The following is a 13,799-nucleotide window of genomic DNA, read 5'->3' as shown; positions in this document are numbered from 1 at the left end:
GCTCTGAAAGGTCTCCAGTGGAAGGATTACACAAGTCCTGTCACCAGCACGACTCGGTGCGATTACCTGATTGCAGAGCCATTTACATAACAGACACCATTAGCACAGAGAGCTTTTGGCTTCTCCTTCCCCACCTCTACTGCCATAAAACACCATTCACTCCCATAATTGAACCTGCAGCAACAAAGGACCTCTAATGAACAGAGCAATTGCTGGGGGAGCTCAGACCCTAAATCCAGGCAGACAACAGCTCCTGGACCGAGTTCAAACACATCCCCTGCTTAAATTCTTGTCTAGGGCCACTTGAAAACCCTGAAGTATTAAAGCATTAAAGGTACTTGGGAGCGAACAAGGATGGTGTGCGGGCTGAGCAGGCTCCAAAGAGGAGGAGATGACGCTAATTATCCAGCTGGTAAAATGGAATCACTGGGGGGAAGAAATGAACAGCCAAGGCAGCTCCTGGTGCAGGAGCAGCTCTGTTTCAGCAGGGGTAGGGCACCCGCCCGGGAGGAGCAGAATTACATCAGGGTGGTGACAGGCAATCAATGAACACTCAATTAACACTTACAATATTACTAACTTAAGCAAAACATGTTTTTGCAAATGGTAATCTCTCCCTTGTACTGATACAGCCCTAATTTAATTTTCTTCAGCGCGCCAGCATCAAGCATGGAAGAGAAAAAGAATGAGGAGCCACCCTCTGAATGGGAATATCCTTCAGTTCTGCTACGAGAGGAGTCAGAGTGGGGATGGAGACAGGGCAGAGCTGGGATTCCACCTGGAATCATCTTCCATGAGGAAAAACGGGAGGCAGCACTGGATAAACCTCCCCATCCCCAATCCCTGCTGAAGCTGGGTTTGATTCCACCTTCATTTTCTCTCTGCAGCTTTAAGGTTGGTGAGGTAAGAGGTGACAGTAACCTTCCCGAGCCCCGTGCCCTAATTAACATGCCAGCCACCCACTGAACGTAATGATGCCTCTTAATCTCTCTGCCTGGGTCTGCTGAGCTCCTCGGGGAGGTGGCACAGGGGATTTGTGGCTGCAGCATCCTCTGTGTGTGTGCAGGAGGCTCGGGGGGTTGGTGGATCTCATGGGACAGCAGGAGGAAAGCAGAACCCTTCATGCACCCTGAACACATCCAAATGTTCCAGCCCTAAAAGCATTGAGAAAAGGTTGGTTTTTTTTTTTTTTTTTCCCACTGGATAAGACCTACACATGGCTCAGCTGTCAGCAGCCCAATCCCTTCTACACCACAGCCCTGCTGGATTTTACATCCCTGCTCTCCCCCACACCAGAAAAAAAAACCACCTAAAAATTCATAACACAACTGAAAGATTTGAAGGGCAATAATGACCATTTTGAAAATCTTGTTTGAGTTGTGATTGACTCATGCTGAGCTTTTCCCACTCCAAACCTGCAGTTGACCTAAAAGAACGCTGGCAAGATGTATCATTTCAATTTAAAGAACAGCAAATGTACCAAGTCCTGGGTAATTTGCTCCTGTGCTTAAATATAAAGCTGTACAAAAATAAAACATGGCTTTTTCTTGTCTGGATTTATCCAGCTTGAGCACCCAGCCACAGAACCATGGCCTGCCTCCCAACCTTTGCCTAGCAGAACTCTCTTCCCCTGCTTAAGTACTGCTGGACAATAATCAAATCACTCCCTTTTGTGAGGAGGAGAAGATTGGGCTTCAGTCTCTCTCTCCAGCCTGTTTTACAGCCCTCACATCATCCCCGTGGCTCTCCCCTTATCTCCCTCCAGTTTGCCAACATCATTTTTAAGGTATAGATACCAAGGCTGCACACAATGCTCTTCCTGCTTGTATTCATTATTTCTCTGCTTAGACAGCCTGAGATAGCATTAGCACTCCTGAGGATTCCCAGCACAGCACAAGACCAGCCAGTTATTGATAAGATAATGAAATTAAGCTCCTGCTTCTCACCTTGATGTGGCAGCTCCCGGGGGTTCCTCTCTCCAAGTGTGGGTTTTACTCCCCTCTCTCCTTAGCGTGGATTAGTAAATTATCACAGGGGCTACCTGAGCACTCAGCATTGCCCTCTGTAACCCAGGGAACTGGCTAAACCCCACACCCACCCGTGTGGGAGCGTGGAAACCTCAGCTCAGAGCTGCTGCAGACACCCCAAAATCCAACAGTGGCTACCACAACTCCAGGCTGGAGGAGGGGAGTCCCTGCCAGGCAAAGCCATAACCCCTGTGCCTGTGTGCTGCCGCATCCTGGGAGCCAAACAAGATCCAGCACCCAATCCCAGCACTGCCAGGACATCCCAGCACTGCCAGGACCACAGAGTTCCCACCAGAGCATCCCCCACACACAGCACAGCTCATGCCAGACCCTCTTCCCAAGCCATGCTGTAACCCAAAACAGCATCCTGCTGCATCCTGAGAGCCAAACAGGCTCCAGCACCCAATCCCAGCACTTCCAGGACATCCCAGCACATCCAGGACCAACCCTACCACACCAGGACCACGGTGTTCCCACCAGAGCATCCCCCACACACAGCACAGCTCATGCCAGACCCTCTTCCCAAACCATGCTGTAACCCAAAACAGCATCCTACGAGGCAAATAAGCTCCAGCACCCCAATCCCAGCACTTCCAGGACATCCCAGCACATCCAGGACCAACCCTACCACACCAGAACCACGGTGTTCCCACCAGGGCATCTCCCACATACAGCACAGCATCCTGTCTTGTGTGCTACTGCATCCTGAGAGCCCAACAAGCTCCAGCACCCCAATCCCAGCCCTGCCAGGGCCAACCCTACCACACCAGGACCAACCCTACCACACCAGGACCACGGTGTTCCCACCAGAGCATCCCCCACACACAGCACAGCTCATGCCAGACCCTCTTCCCAAGCCATGCTGTAACCCAAAACAGCATCCTGCTGCATCCTAAAAGCCAAACGAACTCCAGCACCCCAATCTCAGCACTGCCAGGACCAACCCCACCACACCAGGACCATGGTGTTCCCACCAGAGCACCTCCCACACACAACACAGCTTAGGCCAGACCCTCTTCCCAAGCCATTCTCCCCCTTCCCTGACCCAATGGGATTTTGGGAGCTGGTCCCACTCCCCCAGCCCCAAGGTGCCTTTTGTTGCCAGCTGGAAACCGCAAACTCATCCAGGATCCTCACCCAGGGGTTTGCTCTCCCTCTTCCCTGCCCCCAGCCCCAGCAGTTGGGAGTTCATATGGCTGGATTTTCTCACCCACAGTCAGGGGAAAGGGAAAAAAAAATTGTCATAGAAAATGTGCGAGCACTGACATCTTAAGACAAAAAAAGATGCAGATTTCTCAACTGCTCACAGCACATTATGGAAATACATTCTCAGGGACTATTAAATATGGGATTATTGACTAGATGAGCAGCAGCTCAATGGACTGGCTTGCAAATATGTCTTTAGACAATTCTTAAAATGCAGATTAATTATCTAAGAGACAAGAATAGTTTTTTTTCCTACAGACTTTCTAATGATCTGTTGCATAAACAAGCATCCTGACAGTTTTGTTTGCACTTGTGGTGGCTGCGATGTTCTTCAAGAGCTAAATGGTGACTGAGACTTAAATCTTATTTAACACCCAGCAGGAGCACAACAAAAGGCACGTCAGCCCAAATCACTGAGAGCCACATCTCCTGAGAGACCCTTGGGAGGGAGGTCCAGCTGCCAAGAGACCCCAATTCCCAAACTCCTGATATTCCACAGAGCGTTCCATTCTGTCCATGTTTGTGTCATTAAAACAACATCATGAATGTCCATCATTTAACCCCCCCAAATCCTCTGGAAATGAGCAAGGAATGTTGGACTAAGATATTTTCAGTGTTGTGAAATTCAGGAAAATATCCCTGCTGGGATTCCATTTGGAAGAAAATCCCTGCTGGAATTCCATTTGGAAGAAAATCCCTGCTGGAATTCCATTTGGAAGAACGAAGTTAAAGTTGGGGGAACCATTGCACTGAGCTCTGCCCTCACCTGCAGATTCCTTCCAACCTGTTAAGCCAGAATTTAAAATCCCTATTTTAAATTCTGAGAGAGCCACATCTGAGAGACCCTTGGGAGGGAGGTCCAGCTGCAAAGAGACCCCAATTCCCAAACACCAAACTCCTGATATTCCACAGAGCATTCCATTCTTTCCATGTTTGTGTCATTAAAACAACATCATGAATGTCCATCATTTAACCCTCCCAAATCCTCTGGAAATGAGCAAGGAATGTTGGACTAAGGAGATGTTTTCAGTGTTGTGAAAATTCAGGAAAATATCCCTGCTGGAATTCCATTTGGAAGAACGAGGTTGAAGTTGAGGGAACCATTGCACCGAGCTCTGCCCTCACATGCAGATTCCTTCCAACCTGTTCAGCCAGAATTTAAAATTCCCATCTTGATTTTCAGTTTATCATGGGTGCAATACAGAGCCCAGTGGTCATTTCCTCCCTGAAGGTAATTAACTTGTTATTTGTCAGCTGTGCCTCCCTTTGTGACGGGTCCAAACGCTGCTGGGTGTCAAACCCACTGCAAAGCAAGTGTGAAACATTATTATTCCGGCTTCACACCCACTTTCCCTCGGTGTGAACAATAATGCAACGTGTGAGACAGTGATGAATGGGGCCTGGAGAGGAGCAGATGCTCGGGGAGCACCAGCACAGGCCCTGCCCCAAACGATTCTGGGGCTAAAAATGAGATGTGATGGCCAGAGCTGCACACACAGCCCCGGACAGCGCTCAGGAGGTGGAGCAGGGAATGGGAAATAAGCAGAGAGCAAACAAGAAAGCAGCAAAGGCAAACAACCAGCGTGGGCAGATGTCACTGTCATATTTTCTGAAAAATCCTCTTTGCCCAGGATTTCTTCTCCTGAGAAGCCTCAGAAAAAGAATGAAAACAATAATTACCTGATTTGCTTCTCCTGTGTTTGGCTGCTTTGGGATGTGATTTGGACAGTTTTTACCAACTGGTCAATGTTTGATTGGTTTCAGGTTAATTGGTTTTACTTAATGACCAATCACCATCAGCTGTGTCAGACGCTGAGGAGTCACAAGTTTTTCATTATCATTCTTGTTAAACCTTCTGTCTGTAACCTTTCTCTATTCTGTAGTATAGTTTTAGTATATCATTAATACTATATAATAATATATATTATAATATATAATATAAACTATATATAATATAGACTCTATATATAATATAAACTATATATAATATAAACTCTATATATAATATAAACTATATATAACTAAATATAACTAAAGATATAGTTATATAAATATAACGTTAGTTATAACTTTAGTTTGATTATATAAATATAACTAAACTATACATATAATATAAACTATAATATATAATATAATAATAAATTAGCCTTCAAGAACATGGAGTCAGACTCACTCATCTCTCACCTCACCCTGCAAACACCAGAGGTAGAAGGTCAGATTCTTTGCTTAACCTCTTTTTTGGGGTGGAATAAAGCAGTTTTGGCACATCTAAGAGTGCACAGATCAGCAGTGGTTGCCATAAACTGAGTTTTCAGCCCCGGCTCAGCCACTTCACCCAAACCAAGCCAGGTTCAGAGCAATTCTCTCAGCCACAGCAGCAATTTGCTGCTTCATCACAGCCTAGAAAGGACAAGCTGCCCTGTGTGGGTCCCAGCAGCAGCGACAAGGAGCCCTGCAGTCCCTGTGCCTCTGAGCAGGGACAAAGAGCATCAAACAAACCCTCAGCATCAAAGCACCACAAAAACCATCAAAAACCAGCAGCTCCTGTCACCTGAAACCCTGTGGTTTGCGCAGCACGTTTGCACAAAGGTCGAGGCTGAACAAGGGGGTTTTTTTCAGGAATCCATCCCCTCCTGAGGGGGCACAGATGATGTCTGTGGTTCAGGCTCAGCTCTGGGGAGAGGGGCAGAGGCACGGAAAGCTGAATTTTTGCTGGAGCAGCTGAGGTGTGAGCACACAGCGAGATTCCCGGCCTGAAAGAGCCCCAGCAAGGAGCCAGGGGTGCTCCAGGTGTCACACAGCCCAGGGAGAGCTGCTCCCCACGGCTTGTTTGACAAACACACCCTAACAGCCCCCAAAACGGTGAAAAAAACCCTTTTTAGAAACAGCGAAGTCGTCAAGGAGCCGAGCACATGCGTGAGTGGGTGGGAAATTAGTGTTTTATTGTGGCGCTCTGCTCACCGGGGCTGAGACCTCGGATGACTTGTTTGTGCCCTGCACGGGTTTCTGCAGACTCATTATAAACCCTGGCAAAGAGGGGTTTGTAAGGTCACAGGAGAATTTCCATTAACTGGAGCCTGGCTGGGGATTGCCAGCATGATCTATGTCTCCCATTTATGCATATGCAGGGAGGCCAAGAGGAAGCTCCTTTGCTTTATTTCCACATCATTGTGCTGATGCTGAGCTCACCAAATAAACAAACTGAAAAAGCCAGTGGGGAAGCAGGGGGAGGAGGGGGGGAAAAAAAAAAAATAAAAATAATAATGCAAAATGCTGTGCCTGGCTGTCTCCCTCATGAAGGATGCAAATGAATTCTGCAGACTTTGAAGCCAGAGATGAAAATCCCCCAGTGCTGGATGGCTCAGCAGGTGAGGCACTGGGTGGGTATTTTGTTACAGAGATGCTCACGTGCAATGGGGATAAGGAATAAATGTTGGTTTGGGGGTGAGAGCTGCAATCCAGCAGCAGCCAAACCCTCTGGGCTCTCCAATCCCCCTCCCAGCACTGAAACACCACAGACTTCTCAAAAACTCAATTTCAAACATGGAACATCCCCAAGGAACTGGGATGGAGGCACCACGGAGCTGGGAGAAGTCACCTGTGCAGAAGGACAGGTGATCTGAGCTCCTTCATCCCTGAGCCATCGTCTGCCCCCTCAGGAAATGCAGGGGACATCCCTGAGCCACCAACAACCCCCTGGGGAAACGCAGGGATGGTCCCACCAGGAGCTCAGGGCTCAGCAGAGCTCCCCTGATGGATTCCACAGCAGCAAATCCAGCAGGATGCTGGCACAGCCCAGACACCCAGAGCAGCAAATCCCCGAGCTGGGGGGCTTTGCGGGGAGCAGATGTGACTGCAGAGCCCTCTCTGAGGCACACAGAGATGGACAGAGCCCTGTTTGCCCAGCAGAGCCCTCTCTGGGGCACACAGAGATGGGCAGAGCCCTGTTTGCCCAGCAGAGCCCTCTCTGGGGCACACAGAGATGGGCAGAGCCCTGTTTGCCCAGCAGAGCCCTCTCTGAGGCACACAGAGATGGGCAGAGCCCAGCACAGCATCTCCACAGCCCCAGGACCTGCTCAGCTGCACACAAACCACACCAACTCCTCGTGTCCCTGCTGGAATCCCACAGAATCGCCCAGGATTTGTTATCAGGCAAGGAGTCACTCAGGTTTTTTCCCTTTTTTTTTTGCTCAAATCTGAGTTACACCAACTGCCGCTGCAGCGGCCGAACCGCCGCACGCTCCAACCCAGCAGCTTTCCCTCTGAATTCTTGCAAAAGCAGCCCCTTCCCCTTCATGTTCACTCTCCCTAACCCAGCTCTGATCCATTTCCACCTCCAAATCATTAAGGATGATAAATAAGCCCAGCCTCAGTGTGAGGAGCCCTCACATAATCACATATCCACGCTCCCATCAGCACTCGGCCATTACACTTCTATTTTCTGCAGCTTAACTAAGAAAGCCAGCACTGAACTCTGCCCCTTATCCCACAGCTATTTATTGCCCACATTCTGCTATTTATTTCCTAAAAATAGCCTCTTTTGGGTGGATTTAATGAAATATCCAAATAAATTAGGCCCTTTGGAAGATGTTGAACTCTGATTTCCTCAGCCTTAGGAAGGAAGGCTTCCCTGCTGGGCATGTAAACGGTGGTGATTTGACCCCCAGGGATAGACCAGCCAAGTTTTTGAGGGATAATTAGGCCCTCCCAGCAGGCACAGAAGAAAAAAAGTCAGTTACCTGATATCCCAGCCCCTCCTCAGGTTTGGTTTCTGTACAGGCACAAATTCCCACTGCATCCATCAGCTCCCTCTGCCCTGGAAATGGCCAGGGAGGAGGAGGAGGAGGAGAAAAAAGAGGTGTCTGCCCCTTCATGTTCACACCTGCTGCTATTTTATACCTGATTTATTCCAATTCTACTGATTTGGAACACCTTGGGTCCATTTCTCCCTCTCTGAACAATCCAATCAGTGTTAATTGCCCTCAGCTGGGCACTGCCAGCTCTGTCCTGCCCAGCAGCCACTCCCTGTGACCAGCATGGAAATAACCCTGGCTTATCCTCTGCAAGGTGTCCCTGTCCATGGGATGAGATGAGATTTAGGTTCTCTTCCAACCCAAACCATTCTGGGCTTCCCCAGTCTGCTCCTCGCTGCATTTTCCTCCTCCTTCATCACAACCAAATCCCACATCCATTAAGCAAAACAAATCTTCCAGAGGCACCAGGACAAACACAAAAATCCCACAATCTGCCCCCGAAGGCTCCATCCCACAAATGAAGTTATAACAGGAATCCTTAAAATTGCTCCTCACAGGTTTTACACCTCCTTTTATCTCCCCAAGTCCCCCATTTTTCCTGTCAGCATTAGTGGCTGCCCTGAGGTGACAAAGTGGAGTTTGCATCCTCCTGTGCACAGCTCCAGAATCCCAAAATCTCCTTTCTGCACAAAATTTTCCTCATGGAGCTGCTGATACCTCAGCGATTCCTCCCTCCAAGCTGTTCTCATCCTGCTCAGCACAATTTCAGTGTTCACACACAGCAAGAGGTGCCTTGTTTTAACAGCTTCCTCACCTTTTACGTGCTGTCTTAGAAACCTCATGCCCCAGAACAAAAAGCATTTCTGAGGAGCCTTGCAGAACTTCTGTCTCGCCTTCTTTCTGCCCAGAAGCATGAAAAATAAATAAAATCTGACCCCAACAAGTGCTGCCCGCAAAGATCTCCCCCCAAAGTCAGTGAAAATCAATATCCACACCTCAGGAACATCAGCAAGCCTTTAAAAAGGGCAAGACATCGACTGTCTGCACATGCTGAGCGCTGAGCAGAACCTGGATAAAGCTTAAATTGCCTTCAAAAAATGAAGTTTCTTGGAGGAGAGAAACTGTCTGACCCTAGGGATGTGTCAGCTCCTTCATCTCTCGTGTCAGCCCTTCCTCCTCCTCTCCCCTGCTCTTCCTCCTTCCCCTGCTGCCCCCAAAGCCTTTCCCTTGCACCCACCCAGCTTCTCCTCCATCCAAGCCTTTCCCCTGGCCCTGTTCCACATGGAAAACCAGCAGGAGGAGCAGGGATGTGACCCCACGTGGAGCACAGAGCTCCCACACCCCAGCCAGGAGATTTCCCAGCAGAATCTCCCCTGCAGCCAAGCCAGGATTGGGCTGAGCACCCCCCAGCTCCTGGCTGAGTTTGAAATTCACTCTCAGCTTTTCCTGCAAGCGCTGTGAGCACACACAGATGAGATTTCCTGGCACGCTGAAGCTTCCAGGGTGCTGAGGAGCTCTCGGGAGCCCAGGTCCCCCAAATCCTGCCCCCCTCACCCCCAGATTGCTGAGTGCTCCTTGGCACCGAGGCACCCAGACCTCTGCCAGCCCTTGGCTGATTTTCCTTGCACAGCTTGCAAAGGAAACCTCCAGCAAGAAACTCGCAGCAGCATCTCTGTGCCTCTGGAAGCTGCAGGCAGCTGCTCCACTGAGAACCAATCTTTCCAAAGAGATGTTCGTGCCTTGATCCCAAGATTTTGGGGATAAATCTCTTCATTTTGGGGTTCACCTTCTGTGCCTCTGGAAGCCGCAGGCAGCTGCTCCACTGAGAACCAATCTTTCCAAGGAGATGTTCGTGCCTTTACCCGAGATTTTGGGGATAAAACACCTCATTTTGGGGTTCACCTTCCCCAGGCAGCCTGTTCCCATCACACAGGAGCCAGATCACAAAGGGTCTGAAGGAAATTTTTAAAAATGAACATTTTCCTTCCCTGTGCTGCCACTCTCTGCTCAGCACAGCCTGCCAGCAGCTCCCTCTTCCCCAAAATTCCAGCTGTCTCATCCCAGGGCATTAATCCTGCCAGGTGCAGGGGAAGGCACCACCTGCGAACCACAGAGAGCCACAGCACAACTTTCCCAACTTCTGTCCCTGCTCTTGGGGCCCAGCCCTGAAATGGAACCCGAGAGGGGCAGGTTCTGCCTCTCCCCACCGATTCCCGCCCGCAGACGGTTCCCTTCAAACCCCGAGCCCCAGACACATCCATAGCGAGGCAGGCTCGCATGGAGACACTTCAAACACGCCTCGGCGCGGTGGGAGCCTCACTGCGCATCGCTTCTCCCCCCTGGGATGCGAGACTCGAGCAAAGCGCGGCGGGGAAGCCCCAGCACGGCCGCATCCCGCTCCTACCTGCGAGCACTCAGGGCTGGGCGGGCGGCAGAGGCTCTGTCTCACTCCTGGGGATGCTCCGGTGCCGTAGATCCCCGACTCGCTGCCCAGGGAGGCGGGCAGGGCTCTGCCTGCAGCGCTCACATCCAGCCGGGATGTGGCTGCCGGGGGAAAAGCTGAGACAAAAGGGGGGCTGGCTCCTCCTGGGGGGATCTGCCGAGGGGTGGGCGCTGCTGGAGCCCCGTCAGAGCGGCCGGGATGCGGCGGCAGAGCGAGCGGAGCTGTCCCTCAGCATCCCCGGGGAGGCGGGCACGGCGCTGGATGCTCGGGCAGGCTGACACCTCCCCACGAAGGACACGCGTGTGGCGACAAAGCCACCCCCATGAGGGTGGTCTGCTTAACTCCCCCAGGGCCACAAGCCCGCGGTCTCAATGCTGGCCAGAGCAAGAATCCAGCCCGGTGGATGGCGAGAGCAGCATCCCGCAGCTACGCAGAGCCCGAGCCGCAGCCGGGCCGGAGTTTGGGCATCAATCAGCCGGAATAAAGTTGGGCCTAGGGAGAGGTTTCTGCGCGGAGTTTTCCCCGCACACCGCCCGGGCTCGGCGCTGCCGCTCCAGCGGAGGAGCCTGCGAGCATCAGCCCCGCACGGCTGCGCACACAGCGAGCACCTCCGCGATCCCAGCGCGAATCGTTCCCCGGCTCAACTCGGCACAAACGCCTTCCAGAACAGCGACCCTGCCCTCCCCCATGCAGAGCCTGAGCGAATACGAGTTAAAGAGCGTTTTCCTCGCCTCCTCCGAGCCCCGGGCAGCATCCCTCCCTCCCTCCCTCCCTCCTCCGTGCCCGCCGCACGCTCCCGCACCCGGGAGCCGCTCCCAGGTGATCCGCACGAGTTGGAGCCACACCGAGCGTCCCCTCCCCGCGCTCTTTGAACTTCAGCTCTGCTCAGAGCCCGAGCGTGGCGTTTTTCAACTCTTGGTGCGCTAAAACACCGCAAAGGGCTGCTCCCAAAGTCCTTCAGCGAGTGCGGGAGGCGGCCGGGGGGCACCGGCTGTGCCCGGGGGGGATGGATGTGCCCGGGGAGGGATGGATGTGCCCGGGGAGGGATGGATGTGGCTGAGGAGGGCTGGATGTGCCCGGGGAGGGGGGCACCGAGTGCCAGCCAGGGGCACCGCCGGCAGCCAGCGAGCGGCGGCGGCTGCGGCTCCGAGCGCTCCCGGCCCCGCGGCTCCGCAGCGGCCGCGCCGAGCATCGCTCGGGGGTCCCGGGGCAGCCGTGCCCGCCCCCCGGCCCCGCCGCCGTCCCCCCTGCGCCCCGCATCCCCCCAGCGCTGCCCGCGGCTCGTACCTGGGCTGGGCTCTGCCCGCGGTCGCTCCGGCCCCGCTCGGCAGCGGCGGCCGCGGGTCCCCGGCGGCGGCACCGGGAACTGCAGGGGGCGGGCGGGGGGCGCTGCCCGGGCACCGGCACCGCTCCGGCCCCCGGAACCGCGCGGCACCGCACGGAACGGCACGGAACGGCACGGAACGGCAGGGAGAGAGAGAGCGGGGACAGGGATGGAGCGGGGGATGAGAGGAGAGAGGGGACAGGGATGGATGGAGGGATGAGAGGGGGACAGGAATGGATCGGGGGATGCAGGGAGAGCAGGGGACCAGGGTGGATGGAGGGATGCGGCGAGAGCAGGGGATACGGGATGGATGGAGGGATGAGAGAAGAGTGGGGGACAGAGATGGATTAGGGGGTGCGGGGAGAGCAGGGGGAGATGGAGGGATGCAAGGAGAGGAGAGGATCCGGGATGGATCAGAGGATGAGAGAAGAACGGGGGACAGGGATGGATGGAGGGATGAGAGGGGGACAGGGATGGATCAGGGGATGCAGGGGATCAGGGGGACCAGGATGGATGGAGGGATGAAAGGAGAGCAGGATGGAGGAGCAACAGGACAGAGGAAGGGATGAGAGGAGAAGGGGGGATAGGGATGGAGGAATGCAGGGAGAGGACAAGATCTGGGATGGATGGAGGGATGAGAGGAGAGCAGGGCGAGATGAAGGGATGCAGGGAGAGTAGGAAAGTGGGATAGATCAGGGGATGCAGGGAGAGCAGGGGGCTAAGGATGGAAAGAGGAGCAGGCAGGATGGGAGGGTGCAGGGAGAGCAACAGAGCGGGGATGAACAGAGGAGTGGGCAGGACGGAGAGAGGCAGGAAGAACAGGACACAGAGGATGGAAGGAGGAGCAGGCAGGATGGAGGGATGAAGGAGGACCGGGCAGGATGCAGAGAGGATGTGGCACTGAGCTGTGCCAGGGGGGGTTTGGGATGGAGCTCAGGGAAAGGGGTGGATCTCAGCACCCAGAGGGTGCTGGCACTGCCCAGGCTGCCCAGGGAATGGGCACAGCCCTGAGGCTGCCAGAGCTCCAGGAGGGGTTGGACAGAGCTCCAGGGATGGCCAGGGTGGGATTTGGGGGTGTCTGAGCAGGGCCGGGGGCTGCATGGATGATCCTGGGGGTCCCTTCCAGCTCAGCCTGTTCTGTGGTTTGGTGACTCCAAGGATGGAGGGAGCACAAGAATCTGGATGGAGGGAGGGCAAGGAGCAGTGTGGCACTGAGCTGTTGCTGCCCACAGTGAGCAGCTTTAGGCCCAGACTAAACACCTCCGACTTAGGGGGGACAGCTGGGTTTGGGAAAGCTCTGCTTGCTCCCCACACATCCCAAATCCTCACCAGCTCTGGGGCTCCCTGCCAGCACCCCGTTTCCCTCCATCTCCTCTGTTTCTCCCCTCCTTGAGAAGGACACAAGTGAGATAATTTTGCTTGCAGCTGCTGAAATCTTCATATTAAAGCTCAGCCTCCTCCCGGTGCCCTGAGCAGCAGCCCAGGCTGGGAGAAGGGAGGACAGCAGGAAGGGACAGAGAATCCCTGGTGTGAGGCTGGGAATTCCAGGCAGGATCCTGATCCCTGGGATGCTCCAGCCTTGCCTGCAGTGCTGCAGCCCTGTCCTGCTTCTGTTTGTTTGTGATGGTGAGGAAAGCAAAGCTCCTAAACCACCAGTTAATTGGACTCTTGCATTAAGAGCAATGAACTATTATTTGACAGGAATTCATCTTCCCCTCCTGCTGAGGAGAAATAAGCTGGAGGAAAAGAATCAGCTTCAGAGGAGAAAAATAAAACGCCTCTGCCTCAGAGACAAATTACTCATGAGATACACAGGTAACAGACATGGGGGGTTTGAGCTCATCCTTTTATACATCATTTCCCTCAGGACAACAGCTACAAGTCAGTGGCTTTGTGGCAGATCCTTTGTCCCCGTGTCCCTGCCCAGCAGGCCATTCCCAGCATTTATTATTCCTGGAATTGATGAGCATTTCCCTCTTCTGGGCTGTTAATTAACAACCATGGCCCTGCAGGTCCAGGCTCAGCCCTGCCTGGGTGAGCAGAGG

At 53.2% G+C, this 13,799-nt stretch overlaps 1 protein-coding gene across 1 annotated transcript in view; it reads right to left on the bottom strand.

Annotated features, from left to right (window-relative positions):
* Window positions 1–11,861, bottom strand: part of GRIK4 (glutamate ionotropic receptor kainate type subunit 4) — a 216,641-nt gene extending 204,780 nt beyond the window's left edge. The window contains exon 1 of the mRNA XM_074527833.1: window positions 11,718–11,861. The gene's annotated coding sequence lies outside the window, so the exon portion shown is untranslated. The remainder of the gene's footprint in view (window positions 1–11,717) is intronic.
* Window positions 11,862–13,799: the final 1,938 nt, after the last annotated feature.

This window comes from Zonotrichia albicollis, chromosome 27 (assembly GCF_047830755.1).
Source record: "Zonotrichia albicollis isolate bZonAlb1 chromosome 27, bZonAlb1.hap1, whole genome shotgun sequence".
NCBI classification, from domain to species: domain Eukaryota; kingdom Metazoa; phylum Chordata; class Aves; order Passeriformes; family Passerellidae; genus Zonotrichia; species Zonotrichia albicollis.
The sequence above is the reverse complement of the archived record's forward strand: the minus strand, read 5'-3'. Positions and strand labels throughout refer to the sequence as shown.